The 14,188-nt window shown below is 37.4% G+C and overlaps 1 non-coding gene across 1 annotated transcript; it reads right to left on the bottom strand.

Annotated features, from left to right (window-relative positions):
- Positions 1–4,205: 4,205 nt before the first annotated feature.
- On the bottom strand, positions 4,206–4,312 carry LOC131820213 (U6 spliceosomal RNA). The gene has a single exon (XR_009349531.1). It is a non-coding gene; the product is annotated as a U6 spliceosomal RNA (small nuclear RNA).
- Between the last annotated feature and the right edge of the window lie 9,876 nt (positions 4,313–14,188).

Consider the following 14,188-nt stretch of genomic DNA (forward strand, 5'->3'; position numbering starts at 1 on the left):
TAGGCTAAGGCAAGCAGCAACAGCAGCCCTCAGAACCGACTGATTTCCCAGCGACTGCTATGCTTTCGAAGAGGTTTTCGGCTTGGCACGATCCGAACTTCGTTGCTGCTTCCTCAGAAAGGCATTGGGTGTTTACTCTGCGCGGCAGGAAAGAAGAGCTGAGGAAGAGCTGGTGCCACTTGGGATTTGATTTCCGGGCTCCAAGTTTACGCCCGGGATTCACCTTGCTATGCTGAACTAAGCAAAGTCACAACCCTGCAGCAGCGAGCTTGGCCTAGCATGGCACTCTATGCCTATTACCATCTCCTGGGTTAGGTTAAGCTTTGCTTTTTGCTGTGGCACTCCGGCAGACTCGGCTAGGCCAGTGCCTTCCCCACAGGAGAGAGGAGGCGACAGGATACCTGCACACGGCCCGTGCACAGATTATGGAGCTTTGGGGGACTGTCCCTACTCCTTCCCCTTAAACCCCGTGCCTCCTCCACGTGCTAAGACAAGTGTCACCTGCTCCCTTTGCGGAGTGATTGAATCCTGGCTGCTAAGGAGACATGAGGGGACGACTAGGACAGGTACGCATGCTCCACTCTGATGAAGGAGTCAGTGCAGAAGGCAGGCCTGTCCTGTGCCTCTGGTCCCAAGGGGACAGCATCTCCTTGGCCACCTGTCCCAAGGGCAGACGGGCTTGACCCCAGGTGCCATACCTGGAACTCGTAGAAACAATCCCATGGAGAAACGGGCAGTAAGATGCCGTCTTCCACCAAGATGTGGCAGCGTTGTGGGTGTCAAGGGGTGTGCCGGGGAAGGAGTGGATACAGTCCCCCACAGTTCCCAAACCCAGTCCACGGGCCGTGTGCACATATCCTGACGGCTCCTCTCTCCTGTGGTGAAGGCACTGGCCTAGACACCGAGTCTGCCTGAGCGCCTGAGCAAAAGGCAAAGCCTTACATACACCAGGAGATGGTAATAGGCCTAGAGTGCCATGCTAGGCCACGCACGCTGCTGCAGGGTTGTGACTGTGTCTGCTTAGTTCGGCTTAGCAAGGTGAACCCCGGGCGCGAACTTAGAGCTCGGGAAAGCAAGGCCCAAAAGGCACGAGCTTTCCCGCGGCACTTCTACCCTGTCTCGACAGAGCCAACGACAAAGCCTTGCTGAGGAAGCAGCAGCGAAGTGCGGTTTGCGCCAACCTGAAAACCTCTGTGAAAGCATAGCAGACACTGGTAAATCCGAGTCGGTTCTGTGGGCTGCTTTTGTTGCTTGCCTTAGCCTAGTATTCGCAGAACGATGGGAGAAACCCGCATAGAGGAAAAGCCTTTTGCCGGGGCATACCCTGTGGGAAAGCACAGCATTCTTTGGGAAATCAGAGTCGGGTCTGTGGGATGCTGCCTGCTGCTTGCCGGAGCTAGTCTCCACAGCACGGTGTCATAAACCCGCATGGAGCGAAATCCTCTTGGCCTGGGCATCCCCTCTACCTGAGAGAGAAGCGCGTTGATGCCTGTGGAAAGAGCCTTAAGGAAAAAGACAAGTCTGTCACTGCAGAGCGATGGAAGCCTGGCTGCTAAGGAGACACGAGGGGAAGATTAGGGCAGGGGAAAGGGCTCCACTCTGAGGAAGGAGTCTGGGCAGAAAGCCTTTGGGCTCAAGGAAACAGCAGCTCTTTGGCCACTTGTCCGTGGGGGAGTCATGGGCTTGCCACCAGGCGCCTACCCTGAGCTCGAGAAACAACTCCCAGAAAGAACTGGCCATCAGGTGCCGTCTTCCTCCAGGATGTGGAAGCTTGGAGGAGGCACGGGGTTTAAGGGGAAGGAGAGGGGAAAGTTCCGCAAAGCTCCCTGTTCAGTGCACAGGGCAGTGTGCAGGGATCCTGTCACCTTCCTTTCCAGTGGGGAAAGCGCTGGCCTAGTCCGCGAGTCCTCCTGAGCGCCTGAGTAAAAGGCCAAGCGATGCCTACACCGCGAGATGGTAGTGTGCATAGAGTGCCATCCTAGGCTACGTACGCTACTGCACGGTTCTGGCTTTGTCTGCTTAGTTCGGCCTGACAGGGTGAACCCAGGATGGGAACATGGATCCCGGAAAGCAAGGCCAGGAGGCACCAGCTCTCCCACAGCTCTTCTTCCCTGATGCGAATGAAGCCTTGTTGAGGAAGCAGCGGCGAAGTGCTGTACGCTCCAAGCCAAAGCCTCTGCGAAAGCACCGCATTCCCTGAGAAATGTTCTGCGGGCTGCTGCTGCTTGCCCGAGCCCAGTCTCTGGGTGGGAGAAACCCGCATACAGCGATAGCCTCTTTGCCTGGGCATCTCCCCTGGGAAAGTACATCTTTTGTTGGGAAATCAGAGTTGGGTTTGGGGATGCTGCTGCTTGCCTGTTCTAGTCTCCACAGCAGGTTGGAAGATACCCGCATGGAGCGAAATTCTCTTTGCCCTAGCATCCCCTCTACTTGAGAGAGAAGCGTGGTCGCACACTTGTGTCACCGCGGTACCCAGGAGCAAGTGTGGGAAGGTACAGCACGCCACCCCCGGGGAAGAGAAGGTGCCGCTGGCCTTAGAGTCGGGAAAATTGAACAGCCACATGCAGAAAAATGACATTGAATCATTTCCTTACACCATACATGAAAATAGACTGGAAATGGATGAAGAAGTATAATGTGAGAAAGAATCCATCAAAATCCTTGAGGAGAGAGCAGGTAGCAACCTCTTTGACCTCAGCAGCAGCAACTTCTTCCTAGGAACATCACCAAAGGCAAGGGAAGCAAGGGCAAGAATGAACTATTGGGATTTCATCAGATCAAAAAGCTTTTGCCCAGCAAAGGAAACAGTTAACAAAGCCAAAAGATGACTGTCAGAAGTTATCTGGGTGAAGATATTTGCAAATAACATACCAGATAAAGGGCCAGTATCCAAAATTTATAAAGAGCTTATCAAACTCAACACCCTAAGAACAAATAACCCAATGAAGAAATGGGCAGAGCACATGAACAGACATTTCTGCAAAGAATACATCTAAATGGCCAACAGACACATGAAAAAATGCTCCACATTACTCGGCATCAGGGAAATACAAATCAAAACCAGAATGAGATACCACCTCACACCTTTCAGAATGGCTAAAATGAACAAGTCAGTCAATGACAGATGCTGGCGAGGATGTGGAGAAAGGGCAACCCTCCTACACTGTACGCGGGAATGCAAGCTGGTGCAACCACTCTGGAAAACAGCGTGGAGGTGCCTCAAAAAGCAGAAAATAGAACTACCCTATGACCCAGTGATTGTAGTACTGAGTATATACCCTAAAGATACAAAGGTGGCATTCTGAAGGGGCACATGCACCCAAATGTTTATAGCAGCAATGTCCACAATAGTTAAACTATGGAAAGAACCTAAATGTCCTTCAACAGATGAATTAATAAATAAGATGTGGTATATATGTACAATGGAATACTATGCAGCCATCAAAAGAAATGAAATCCTGCTATTTGTGATGACGTGGATGGAACTAGAGGGTATTATGCTTGGCGAAATAAATCGATCTGAGAAAGACAACTATCCTATGATTTCCCTGATATGATGAAGTAGAGATGCAACATAGGCGGTTTCGGGCGTACGAAAAGAAAAATAGAAGATGGGATTGGGAGGGAGACAAACCATAAAAGACTGAATCTCACAAGACAGACTGAGGGTTGCTGGGGGGAGGTGTGTTGGGAGAGGATGGTGGGGGTATGGACATTGGGGAGGGCAAGTGCTATGGTGAGTGATGGTGAGTGCTATGAAATGTGTGAACCTGGTGATTCACATACCTGTACCCCTAGGGATAAAAACACATTATATGTTTATAAAAAAATTTAAAAAATAATTTTAAAAATCCATTAAAGAGAAAACACATATTGCAAGCCCAGAGCTAATCTCATATTCAATCAAAAAAGTTTGAAAGTTTTCCCCTTAACGATCAGAAAAAAGACAAGTGTATCCACTTTCACTACTCTCATTTGACATACTACTGGATGTCCTAGCCAGAGAAACAAGGAACACAAGGAAATAAGAGACTCCAAAAAAAAAAAAAGGAAGAAGTAAAATTTTATTTTTTTGGATAACATGAACTTACATGTTAAAAAATCCTAAAAACTTCACAAAAAATTTTGAATAAACAAATTTAGTAAAGCTGCCAAATACAAGATCAATATATAACAGACAAGAATTTTGTTTTGTTTCATTTCTTTTTAATATGGAATGCTTCCCAGTTTTTCATGTCATCCTTTTTTAGTGATCACGCTAATCTTCTCTGCATCATTCCAATTTTAGTATATGTGCTGCCAAAGTAAGCACAAGACAGGAGCATTTTAACACTCTAATGATGAACTATCTGAAAAAATAAAGAAAACAATCTAATTCACAATAGCATCAAAAATAATAAAATACTTAGGAATAGATTTAACTAAGAAGATGAAAGATCTGTACTCCATAAACTATGACATTGATAAAGAAATTGAAGGAGACACAAACGGAAAGATAGCTCATATTTATGAATGGCAAGAATTAACATTGTTAAAATGTCCATACTACCGAAAACCATCTGTAAATCCAATTCCTATCAAAAATCCAATGTTAGGGGCGCCTGTGTGGCTCAGTGGGTTAAGCCGCTGCTTTCGGCTCAGGTCATGATCCCAGGGTCCTGGGATCGAGCCCCGCATCAGACTCTCTGCTCAGCAGGAAGCCTGCTTCCTCTTCTCTCTCTGCCTGCCTCTCTGCCTGCTTGTCATCTCTCTCTGTCAAATAAATAAATTAAAAATCTTAAAAAAAATCCATATAATTTTTTACATAAGTAAGTAAAGAATCCTAAAATTTATATGAGACCATAAAAGACGACAAATAATCAAAGCAGTTCTGAGAAAGAATGAAGAAGAGAAATTACACTTCTTGATTTGAAACTATACTACAAAGCCCTCATGCTCAAAACAATAAAGTATACTGGCATAAAAAAAGACCCATAAACAAGTAGAACAGAATTGAGAGTCCAGAAATAAATCCTTTCATAGTCACCTAATATTTGACAGGGGCCAACATATGTAATGGGTAAAGATAGTCTGTTCAATAAATGATATTTAAAACTGAATAGTCACATAAACAGTAAAACTGGAACCTTATATCACTCATAAGTCTTAACTTGAAATAGATTAAAGACTTAAAGGTGATGCATGAAACTACATTTCCTAAAGGAAAACATAGGAAAAATTCTCCTTGACATTGGTCTTGCCAATAGTTTTCTGGATACCAGACCAAAAACACAAGCAAAAAAAAAGCAAAAATAAATAAATGGTACTACATCAAACTAAAGTTTCTGCATTGCCAAAAAAAAAAGAGAGAGAGAATGAAAACACAATCCACAGAATGTAAGAAAATACTTACAAATCTTATATCTGAAAAGAGGTTAATAACCAACAGATACAAATAGAAAAAATATATATAATTAAAAAATAGCAAAAGGATCTCAATAGACTTTTTTTTTTCAAAAAAGTTATATAAATGACCAACAGGAGCATTAAAAAGTGCTCAATGTAAAAAACTCAGGACAAAGTCATTATGTTGTTGTTTTTGTTGTTGTTTACCTCTGAAAAACACAGCAAGATATTACTACCTATTAGAATATATACTACCCAAAAATTGAAACTAACAAATTTTGGTAAATATTGGGGAAAATGGGGAACTTATGCACTGTGCTAGGGATATAAATTTGTATGGAAAACAGTATGGAGATTATTCATATTATTAAAAGTAAAAATACCATATGATTCAGTAATCCCACTTCTAGGTATATATCTAAAGGAAACGAAGTCACTGTTCAAAGACATATCTGCACTCTTATGTTTATTATAAAATTATTAACTCTAAGCAAGAGATGGAAATAACTTCAATATCCATTAATGGATGAATGAATAAAATAAGTATGGTTAAAATATACTATGGAATACTACTTAACCATGAAAAATTAAGAAATACTGCCATTTACAACAGCATGGATGGATCTTGAAGGTGTTATACTAAGTGAAATATTTCAAAGATTTTATATATTTTTTTAATTTATGTATTATGATATCCCTTACATACAGAATCTGAGGAAAAGGCAAACTAATGGAAACGTAGAGTTGAGTTGACAAGGGGTGAACCTGGGGTGGAGTAAGGTGGTCAAAGGGTGCAAACTTGCAACTATAATATGAAAAAGTTCTGGGGATCTAATGTACAGCATGATGATCATAGTTAATAATATATACATACATTTTTATTGTGCTTCCCTTTATTAAACTTTGCATATATCACATTCTTACAAGTTGAAAGTTTATAGCAATCTTGTATAAAAGAGGTCTGCTGCCACCATTTTTCTAACAACATTTGTTCATTTTGTGTCTCTCTGTCACATGTTGGTAATTCTTGCAATATTTCAAGTTTTTTCATTATTATTGTATTTGTTATGGTGATCTGTGATCAGTAATTATGACCCACTGAAAACTCAGAACTAGTTTACTTAAGGTATATACATGGTTTTTCTTTAAAAACATAATGCTTTGGAACAGTAGAGTATAGTGTTTATTTTTTATATGCACTGGGAAACGTAATTTTTATTTGCACTGGGAAACCAAAAAAAATAATAATTTGACTTAGTTTTTTGAGATAATCACTTTATTGAGGCAGTCTGGAACATAACCCACAAGACCTCTGAAGTTTATCTCTACTATACTATATACATAAAAGTTGCTAAGAGAATAGATCTTAAAATTCCTTACGATACATGCATAAAAATCAGTGGCAACTATACAAGATAGATGTATTAACATTTTTATGTAGATTATATTGCAATAAAGATGTATACCAATTTATCAAATTGTACAAAATTTACACAATGTTAAAAGTTTGCAATGTTATAAGAAATCATTTCTTACATTTACAAATTATAATATGTCTTTTTTTTTCAATAAAGCTGGAAAAAACTTTTTGTAGAATTAATCTATTTTTCAAAAAAGGAAGTAAGGAAGTAGAAACTGCAACGAACTCTGAAATAATAGAATATAAAATCCATTTTCGTTATATACACTGTGACAAAAACTATTACTTAGTTTACAATGAAGGAGTACTTATGAAGCATGAAGGATGGCCTATAAATAAGGCTGAAAGAGCTCAGTTTTAAGGTTTAAATTTAAAATCTTCTTTTGAAATACTAAACTGACCACCCAGTTTTCCAAACATAAATGTCTTAACTGCATGAATTTATTTCATACAACTCTATAATCTAGTTTCATAAGAAAGCAGCATGCAAATTTTGAATAAGACAGACTTGCTTAAGTTTCCTTATGTCCAACAGTAAAGGATACTTCCCTAAAAATAAATAGAAGAAAAATCAGCATATTTATTATGATAATTATTATTCATAATGAGATTCATATTGAATTAGGGAATATATATCCTCAGAGGGGGTAAAGTAAAATGAAATTTATTTTGGTAAATGTGTCTGTGAATAGTCAATACAATGCCTCAATATAAATGAATATTACCATTTTGAACAATTTAATTTATTATAAGTATAAAAATAGCTATCATTTTAGCATGGAATATGAGACACTCATGCTCCATGCTTCATCACATCCACACAACAACTCTGCATAATAAGTATTATCATCACCATTTCATGGGTGAAAAAACTGAGGCTAACACATTTAGATAACTGGTTTATGATTACATGGCTAGTAAAGATGCATCACACTAATTTAGGCTTTATGATTTCAGAATTGTACTCTTTCCACTGCACATTCTATTACTCTGTAAATACTTGGCCTGTTTTCATTTAGTTCTTTAATTTTATTCATGTGGTGATGGCTTAAAGCTTCATTTACCAAAAGCTCCCAAGAATTAAAAATGTCATGGATCTAATGTAGACATGGATATCATTAGTTAATGGGTAACTATATATTTTGCACTCTAGTGAGATAACAATCAGAGTATTTTTCTACGTTTTAGTCTCTCAGTGTTCAAAAGGACTTTGTTAAAATAGAAATATTTAGACAAAGGTGATCAAAAGTCTGGATCAGGTCACCTTAAGATAAATATGAGGAAACTGAGGAAACAAATGGAGATTTGAACACTGAGCTATGATATAATGAATGGTTTCAAGTATTTAGTAGAGTATAGAAAAGCCCTTTAAAGCCTGGTCTTAGCCTAGCATTGCAGCTTCTGGGATATCTGTCTATCTATCATTTATCTATCTAGATATATATTTGAAAACTTTTTTAACTTAAGATTTTGAGAAATAGAACATAATCAGCACCATAGAAGATCTGTTTATGATAACAACCTAGCCCCTCCTCCCAGTTTGTTAATATTCTCTCTTATTTAATGTAACATTGTGCAAATAGACCACTACTGATCTGCCGTTATGAATGAAATAGCTATAATCATCTGTGTGCATATCCTGGTGAAAATATTCATTTAGTTCCATGTTGTATTTCTAGGAATGGACCAAATCTTTATTTAAGTTTTTTAAGTTTTCTAAATATTGTCCAACTTACCTCAAATGTTTTTATTATGGGCACTTTCATTCTTTCACATTCTTGCAAGACAATTTTACTGTTGCCCAATATGGTAAGTGTGTAATAGTATGTCATTTTAGGTTTTAATTTATTTTTAATTTAATTCAATTTAATTCCAGATTCATAATAAAGATAAACAGTTTTTATATATGAGTGGCCATTTGGATTACCCTTTCTGTAAAGTACATGCTCAAATCTTTTGATTTGTGTCATACTGACTTCTTTAATAGTAGATATTCTGAATGAACTTTTAGCTGTGTAGGTCTTCTCTATTTTATTTTGAACTTGTTTTCATTTCAAAATCTTTATATTTATTTTCATAATCTGCTTTTATTTTGCTTTGTCTATTATCTATCTATCTATCTATCTATTTACAAGCAAGAGAGAGCGAGCAAGTGAGAGCGCAGGGAGGGATAGAAAAAGAAGGGGAAAGAATCTTAAGCAGGCTCCAGGCTCAGCACAGAGCCCAACTCTGGGCTCTATTTCACAACCCTGACATCATGACCTGAGCCAAAATGAAAGAAATAAAATACAATTAAGGTGTTAAAAAAAAAAAGGAAAATGAATTGGAGGTTTAATTAAGTGAGCCACCCAGGCACCCCTGTGGTATCTTAAATTAGCTGTCATATCTTTAAAGTTCTAGAGTATCCATTTGGTTCATTTATAAAACCTTTCTCAATATCATTTTTAGTTTCAGTTTTTTGTTCAATTTGCTTCCCCTCTCATTTCTTTGAGCAAAAAATAAAGTCATTTTACAATCTTTATTGATCATTTTAACATCATACTTAATCCCATTTTGTCTATCAAATCTTGTTAATGGTTTTTCTTTGTGTGCTTTGTTACATTTTGCTATGTTCAAGACATTATATTTGAAACTCTTATTGAGTAGGGATAATTAAGAGCTATAATAATGGTATGGTCCTCCTTGGCAGGATTTTCTCTTAGATCTGAGACTCTACAAGACAATCATACTCCAAATTCAGTGATTGACTTTCTCAGTTTACACAGAAGGCATGGTAGGCTATAGTCTTATTTCTGCTTCTTCTTGTGCTTTGGGGATCTCAACTTAAATTTGGGTTGTACCAAAGTCCTCAAATTTGATTGCTGCTGGATTTTGAATTTTGTTTCTCTAGTATCAAGAGTCTATTAACAACACAGCTCAGTGTGTTTTAGCAGTTTCAAATGCTCTCATAGCTAAAATGGCTTCAGGGCATATATCTCTAGGCTCTCATTGTATTTCGTATTTTGGCCCAGTAATCCCAACCTTAATTTTTATAATCATTCTGATATTTTTAATTTTAAAAGCTATTTTGTCTGGATTATTAGTTGTCTTAAGTAGGAGTTTTTAGATCACCATTACTAGAAGCAACAACAAATATACATGAAAATGTCTGCAGTAGTTTATCACATCGTTATGGCTTTGAACTTCCGTAAGCTGAGGCATCCTTCTCTAATCACTTAGGCAAACTCCAATTTACCCTTTAAAACAACACAAGAATTGCTTCATTTAAGAACATGTTCAGGGATGACTCTTCCCCACTGTTCTTACCAACATTCCCACACACTCTTTGCTACCCACACCTTGTTTATGAACTTTCATTAGGTATATCAGCGTGACCAGAATTTTGCTCTATTGTATTTTTGTCCTTTAGAGCTTTAATTAAATATGAATTCCATAGGAAGTCTGTCCCTTTTCTTTCAAACCTGGGTTAGTTATTTCTTCTCATTCTTTGTCAGAAGTTACTTTATTAGAGAAACTTATAGCTCTATTGTGACTTTGGAGCCTTTACAGTTTTTTGACTGGAAAAATCACCCATCCCTGAGATTTTTACGCAGCTTCCTACCTGATATTATTCAGAAATCTGTTCAAAACAGACTTTTTCAGGGAGGCCCTTTCGGACCACTCAGTTAAAAAGCCTCTTCTCAATCACTGCTCTTTTTAAAATGTGCTAATTTAGTTCAAATATGCATCACTATTAAAGAAAAACCAGTACGATTTTTTTTTTAAGTTGGCTTACCTATTATCTATCTCTCCCACTAAAATGATTCCTCTGTGCTGGGGTTTTGTTGTGCTCATCTTAGGCCTGGCACTCCATAAATTGTCTCTGAATGATTGAATTGTTTGACTCCCTTGCTAGATTCTCAACTTCATGAGGCCAAGGATTGTTCTATTCAGTCCTTCTTTATCCTCCATGTCTGTTATATTGCAGTCCCTTACGTGACTAATGGGAAAAATCACAGAAAGAAAGAGTTAAAACAACAGAAAAACCCTGTAGGTTCAATAACACAAAGCTTTCTAAAATTATTTAGCCCAGGAATTGAATACTGGCTGCACTTTTGATTTTTTTTAAATGGTATTGAATTTAATTTAAATGGAAATACTTGAATGGTAGAACAATTAAAAAATTATAAAAGCAACTTGCTCCTTAAAGTAAGAATTATATAGGGCATCTCTCCTAAAAGCAAAATTTTCAAATGTCAAACATCTGAAAGCATAGAAGGAGAAGTAAGAGTGTGAATTGTACTTCAATGCTCTTTTCTTTATATTCAGCAAACAGCTTCATTCACACCTTTCCAATTTTTTCAACTCTTTTGACAAAGCCTTAAGAGGAGTTACTGCTGATGACAACCATCACAGCCTAACAGGAGAAATTCTATAAAGAAAAATAATAGCATGTTTTTCCCAAATTGTTAAGGATATGGTGAAGCTCTGTCGGATTCAAAGGAGGAATGTGCAATTCCATGCTATATATCATAATAACTTATTTTAATAGTGGCTTTGCAATTTTTCAGATATATCCATTTACTGAAACCACTATCAAATAAACAGAAACAAACAAATTTACAGGGGTTCGAGACAGAAGTTATCTAATCTAAAAATAGCACATGTTCACAGAATACACAACACATATCCCAAGTACTACTATAGGTTTCAAGTAATAGTCAAAACAATAGTAAAAATGATTCAGACCCTACCAGTCAAATCATAAATGGGACCTTAACTGTAAATCCTTATCTTTAGATCAAAGCGCGTAATTGGGTGCTGAAGATACATTATAGAACTAATATGTTATAGAACTCCTCTGAAATGAGTCATTTATTCCATCACTTTTCCTGCACAGCTGCTGACCCATGTTTTGGTTCCTGGAAATAGCTGCTACCCTGTCATACTTCTTAAAAGCACATATATTGATAACTCTACTCATTCCTCCATTCCTCTGTGACTGTCACTGTGTTAAAATGTGGAATCAGCTGACTCACTTGGGGTGGTAATAAAGTAGATGAGTTTGCAAAGTATTTTGTTATTTCTAAAAATGCAAAAACCAAATTACATTGAAATCATAAGGGGTGTTTCAGGGAGAGCTGTAGGATGTGGTTTCTTGTGTAATCCACAGAGATTAGCTCCAACACATATTTCAACTCTCCTCTAGGAGCAACCTTAGTGGTAAAGCAAGAAGATAAACAGATGTATACGCACCCTGGCACAAAATTATCACTTATGTTTGGCTTCCTAGTCTCCTCGTGTTACTTATTTATCTTAACTTCTCTCTGAAATCAGGGAACACAGAATCTCAATCAGTTGACATTTTTCTACTGAATGACCCAATAGTGTGATCATACCCCTAAGACTTTTTTAAATTATTTCACTCATAATCCCAAATCTGCTTTGCTTCCTCATCTGAGTACACTGTAATTTGATTTCAAAATGAGGACAGTTGTCAGTAATGCCACATTCATTAATCTATTTTACAATTCCATGTACTTAGAACTATGAAGATATGTTAATAACATCCATTCCAATAAGCCACCCTAAATTTATTATCATGAAACAAGACCTCAAGTAAGAGAATTCAAAATCATCCATGTATTTGCAACTTATTGCAATAAAGCCTTTATCAATAGACTTCCCTGTGCACATGGTGGTCAAATTGCTGGTGAAAACCAGCCAGATCTATTACAAGCTTTCTCATGGCTTCTAGGTAACCCAAGTGAGCCTTTATTGATACTGGGAAGGGATAAAGCAGGGAAGGGATAAACAGTGGTGTAAGAATTGGCTAGACAAAAGTAATGACTCTCATTGCAAAGTGAATATTTGAAAGCAAAAGAGCCTGTTGGGAATATTGTTTTATAAAATAGTGGTTTTTTTAATTAACTTTTTAAAATTCAATTAGTTAACATATAGTGTACCATTAGTTTCAAATGTAGATTTCAGTTATTCATCCATAGCATATAATAGCTAATGCTCAGTACATACTGTTATAGCTTCTTGAAAGCAGAATTTTAACCCACTGAGCCACCCAGGCGCCCTTAAAAGCAGACTTTTAGATCACATTTTCTGATTACTTCCATGTAGTACAACACTTTCCTGCTAGCAACCATCAAAACATACTGTTTGTTAGAGGAATTTCTTTAATAATAAATAAATAGGAATTTATTTAAATTTATAAATATATAAAATAAATAGGAATTTATTTAAATTTATTTAAAATTGCACACTTTCATTGTTCATAGTTGGTAGCACTGATATATCACTTTCTTTTTACTTCTCAGTGCATTCTCTTTACACAAAATAGATATATATTTTAAAAGAATCTGAATCTGTGGCAAACTTTTAAAAAACCCAATACAGTAAAGTTTATCATTTTTTTTTAATAATTTTTTTATTTTTTATAAACATATATTTTTATCCCCAGGGGTACAGGTCTGTGAATCACCAGGTTTACACACTTCACAGCACTCACCAAATCACATGCCCTCCCCAATGTCCATAATCCCAACCCCTTCTCCCAAACCCCCTCCCCTCGGCAACCCTCAGTTTGTTTTGTGAGAATAAGAGTCACTTATGGTTTCTCTCCCTCCCAATCCCATCTTGTTTCATTTTAAGTAATCTCAATTATCTTCCTCAATTGTGATAGTATATCCTTCTATCTAGGCCAGATATTGTATGAGGGATTTGAAGAGACATACTTTTCTAAATTTCACTTTTCTCATCTGCAAAATGCTTATCAGGATCCTACAATAAAATACACTTACAATTTTTAGATGAAAATTTATTTACTTATTTTAAGATTTTATTTCTTTATCAGAGAGAGTGGGCGAGAGAGCAAGCACAGGCAGACAGAATGGCAGGCAGAGGGAGAAGCAGGCTCCCGGCCGAGCAAGGAGCCCGATGCGGGACTCGATCCCAGGATGCTGGGATCATGACCTGAGCCAAAGGCAGCTGCTTAACCAACTGAGCCACCCAGGCGTCCCTTTTGATGAAAATTTAATCTGTATAAACAATATATTTGCTGTAATGCATGGTTCATGGAAAACATCTTATTTAATTGTAAGCAACAACAGTATTAGAAATTAAGTAAATGTGTCTATAATATTTAAAGTTTTAACACATAATGCCAGTGCTTTGCCTTATTTTCTCAAATCCCTTTACCACTTTCACTGACAGAGTCAAATGTACTTTTTGAAAGAAAGATGCCCTTGTGAATTATTTATAATAGAGATATTAGCAATAATAATAATAATAATAATAAGTAGCAATGAAAATGTTAAAAAAAAAGTTTTCTTAACTAATTAGGGTTCTTAGACATCAATTAGAGGAACCACCTCTGGCAAGCAAATTAATCTG

The sequence above is a fragment of the Mustela lutreola genome, chromosome 17, assembly GCF_030435805.1.
Source record: "Mustela lutreola isolate mMusLut2 chromosome 17, mMusLut2.pri, whole genome shotgun sequence".
NCBI lineage: Eukaryota > Metazoa > Chordata > Mammalia > Carnivora > Mustelidae > Mustela > Mustela lutreola.